This window comes from Odocoileus virginianus, chromosome 2 (assembly GCF_023699985.2).
Source record: "Odocoileus virginianus isolate 20LAN1187 ecotype Illinois chromosome 2, Ovbor_1.2, whole genome shotgun sequence".
In the NCBI taxonomy this organism is placed as follows: Eukaryota; Metazoa; Chordata; class Mammalia; order Artiodactyla; family Cervidae; genus Odocoileus; species Odocoileus virginianus.
In genome coordinates, this window is record NC_069675.1 from 29,023,035 (window position 1) to 29,027,613 (window position 4,579).

Genomic DNA, 4,579 nt, shown 5'->3' on the forward strand with positions numbered 1-4,579 from the left:
TTTACTGGAAGATCCTTTATATTGTGTAGGGTTCTGAGCCCAATATACCTCCTATAGGTTAGATCCTGGAGCTCAGAAGCCTGAATTCTAGCCTAGCTAAACTTAGCTGTAGCCAACCTGTAGCCTTGTGAGTATGAGAATATGGAGTGTTATTGTAAGCCTCTGATTTGGGGGATAGTTTGTTACATGGTATCATTATAACAATAGCTAACTAATATACCATAATAAGTTTGGGTTGTCTTTTAAGAACATTAGGGAGCCACTGAATAATTTTAATCAAGGGAGAGATTGGTAACCTTTGGATATTAGAATGATCTCTCTGGCTATAATAGATTCAAACGTGGCCATTTCTCCTTCAGCTTGGGCAGCAGAATGAAGCATTTTGAGCAGTAACCAAGCCTTAAGTAGATACTTGTCTAAAGATAAGGAGAGCCAAGTAGAGCGTATCTGAACTACCTATAGCTTGAAGCCTAAAGAATGGATTAAAGGTAGCAAGACTAGACTCAGAAACCAACAAGAAGATTGTTGCAATCATGTAGACTTGAACTTGGGAAGTAACGGTAAAGGAGAGAGCGTGACTTATGTGGTGGAATTGATTGGTTCTGGTGATTGAACATGAGAATTAGAGGAGAGGAGAGTTAAGGATGCTTTGCTTGGTCAAGGGGGATAGATGAAACTATCCTTCATCCAGAATAAAAAACATCTTTTCAGGGTGAGATAGCAGCAGAGGCAGACATGTAGGTTCATTTAAAAAAATATTGAATTTGTGTGTTCAAATTATGTCCAAGAAGATACAAACAGAACTCCAAGAATGGGTGATGGAAGAAGCCTTCAATTAATGAAAATGAATACCAGCCCCTAATCCAATAGACATGAGTTTGAGCAAGCTCCAGGAGATGGTGAGGGACAGGGAAGCCTAGAATGCTACAGTTCACAGAGTTACAAAGAATTGGACATGACTGAGCAACTGAATAGCTACAACCCAGAATGAGCCTTTCCACTGAAAATGGAAGTAAGGAAAAGTTTCAAAAAAGATGAGTACAATGAGATGTTGAAAAATTTTTTTCCAGAATCCCATAGAGCCAGAGACTGGGCAGACTGGGCAGAGTCACCTCAAGAGAGAAGCATTAGGAAGTGAGCTACACTTCACTGGTCCATAGTGTTGAAGGTCATAGGATGAGAGCAGGGGCTTTGGATGACTCTGAGCTAGGAGATGGGATGTGAGATCACTGAACTGATAGACAGTATTGTGTGAAAATAGTGAAGGGGCCAAGGTGAGTATCCTGGCTGTCAGAGACTCCTTAGAGATAGAATACAGAGTGCAAAAAGAATAGATAAGGCCCAAGCAATTAAGTGTTGCATTTGCATAATCCTTAAGGATGGTCTCCAGGCTCATTAGGTAGAGAAATTGAGGGTTTAGGGCTTAGGTCAAGTTACTTAAGTCTCTGATGGTCAGAGGGACATCCAAAGTCACAATTCAATTACGTAAGTTTGTTGTGGATGGCGTTTGGGTGAAGTTGAACAGAGCAGCAATTTTGTTGAGGTTGTTTCCATCTAGGACACACACACTCACACACACATGTTTATATATATGTGTATGTGTGTGGGTTTCCCTAGTGTCTCAGCAGTAAAGTATCTGCCTGCCAATGCAGAAGATGCAGGTTCAATTCCTGATCTGAGAAGATCCCCTGGAGAAGGAAATGGCAACCCACTCCTGGGAAATCCCATGGACAGACGAGCCTGTCAGGCTACAGTCCGTAGGGTCACAAACAGTCAGACATGAATTAGTGACTGAGCATGTGCACATGTATGTGTATATATATATATATATATATTTTTTTTTTTTTTTTTTCCAGCTAAGTAGGATGCAAAGGCATTCACTATGAGTTTGGGGGTGGTGGTGGAAGCACTGAGGGTTTGAGGAGACCAGTGGTGGTGAGATCTATGGGGCTGTGTGATTAATCATCTTCAGAGGAGCTCCATATTTAAGGTGCAGGGGCCTTGGAGGCCAAGAGTTGGCTTACCCCACTTGGAGTTTCACCAGTTGGGTTTAGCAGAGAATAAGCAAGAATGCGGATGGTGCAAATCAGAAAAAGAGGGATTTAATTTATGGATCACTGATGGACATTTTCCATGTTGTTGGGGGAGTGTACAAGGGAAAATCTGGACTTATAAATATATAAATTAGGGTAGGGTCCTTATTTTAAGTCAAGTTTATCCGACCAAGTGTTTTTTAAGTGTGTGTGTGTGTGTGTGTGTGTGTGTGTGTGTGTTTAGTTGCTCAGTTATATCTGACTCCTCAGCCCCAAGGATTGTAGCCCACCAGGCTCCTCTGTCCATGGGATTCTCCAGGCAAGAAAACTAGAGTGGGTAGCCTTTCTCTTCTCCAGGGGACCTTCCCAACCCAGGGATCAAACCCAGGTCTCCTGCATCACAGGAGGATTCTAAACTGTCTGAGCCACCAGGGAAGGCCTTTTAAGTCTCTACTACATATTTAATTTCACAACTGACAAACTCATATCAAACTTTAAATGATGAATTCAAACCGTAAGTCAGTAAAATCTCATTTTTGTCTAACTTTTCATAACTAAGTGATTGTGCATAGTGAGGGACACCTGTGCCCAGACTTCACAGAAAGCTTGTAAAGACGTTGAGTCACCAAATTAAAAAAAAAAAAGAGCAATAACAACCCCCTTGTGGCTCAGCTGGTAAAGAATCTGCCTGCAATGCAGGAGACCTGATTTCGATCCCTGGGCTGGGAAGATCACTTGGAGACGGGAAAAGCTACCCTCTCTAGTATTCTGGCCTGGAGAATTCCATGGACTGTATGGTCCATGGGGTAACAAAGAGTCGGACATGACTGAGCAACTTTCACTTTCATCTACCAGTGAAATGGAGATCAGCAAGCATTGTCATCTCCATATTGTCGGTGAGAAACTGAAGCAGGTTAAGACTGAACTATTTCTTCAAGGGTCCTTTGTATTCCAGAGCATGCCAGTTTCTGAATATGTGGTATATCATATAAACTTACAAACAAGAGCAGTGAATAAATAAGCTATTGTTTATTAATATTTATGGAGCCCCTGTGTCATGCTATAGCCTATGGTGAGTGCTATAAATTATTGAAATGAAGATGTGTGATGTACATTCCTGGACTTAAAACTCCTATAATCTGGTTAGAGGGACTGAAACTCAACATACTAAAAGTTTGCAAAGAATATTGCAATAAATAACAATTTGAGACAATGACAGGAAAAGTCCCGAGGCACATGTGAGGCGACCAGTGAGTGAGATAGACAATAAATCGAAGGGAAGGGAAAAGGAGAGGTCAGAATGGGCTAGAGTTGGCAGAGAATACTTGGGGTAGGGGTGGAAATTTAACTGGACCTTGAGGGTTATCACTATCATCTTGCTTATAAAAAAGCAGTTGTATAACTACGAACCATCACGAGTCTCCTCTTGAAAGGACACTTTCAGACAGAAGTCTGAAAAGAGTTCCTTTTGAGTAAGTGGCAAGAGGAGGAGGCGATGGGAGAAAAGGCACTGAAGACTAACTTTACTAAAATCTCGTTTCCCTTTCCTGTCCTGGGAACAGGCTTTGCTAGGTTAGTTTGAGTTCCCTTATGATTCTTACTACCTCATACTTGACCTGTGCCTAAAATCTCTGCACCTGTGACATACATGGGTGAACTCTGCAAGCACCTTAGTTTTTGATGTTCTATTATGCTTTGTTCCTTCATGAAGAAAAAGTAAGAGAACTCTTCCTTGGGTTGGCAAAACACTGTGGCCTGGATAGACTCACAGCAGAGCAAAGTGCTACTACTCTTCACTTCTCAGTTAGAAAGCTGGTGGTCAAGTGTTCTGAAGATATAGTTGAGTTCCCACTCATCTAAGACTGGATGGTCAATTGATAGAGATAGAAAGGTCACTGAATAGTGGCCGTCACTAGAGTCCTCTGAACTCTTACAGGGCACCTTCCAGGGAGCAGACTCACATTGGAGCAACTCTTTAAGAATGGGTCCTTATGGCATAAGAAACTATATTCAATACCATGTAGTAACCTATAATGATGTGAAGAACTGACTCATTGGAAAAGACACTGATGCTGGGAAAGATTGAAGGCAGGAAAAGAAGGGGACGACAGAGGATGAGATGGTTGGATGGCATCACCAACTCAATGGACATGAGTTTGAGCAAGCTCCAGGAGTTGGTGATGGACAGGGAAACTTGGCGTGGTGCAGTCCATGGGGTCAAAAAGAATCAGACACGACTGAGTGACTGAACCTATAATGGAAAAGAACATGAAAAATATTTATCTCTGAATCACTTTGTTATACACTTGAAACTGATACAATATTGTAAATCAACTATACTTCACTAAATTTTTCAAATAAAATAAGTCCTTGGCATCTGTGACCTGAACCTAGCAAGTTCTGAACCTGTCCATTCCCTTATAGGTTTGCAAATACACACTCACTGTCTTTATTCCTTTACACAAAAACCTCAGTCTCTTATTATCTTCTATAATGAAGCTAGAAGATCCATAAAGAGGAGCTTATTTTTTCATTAAATGGAAGCA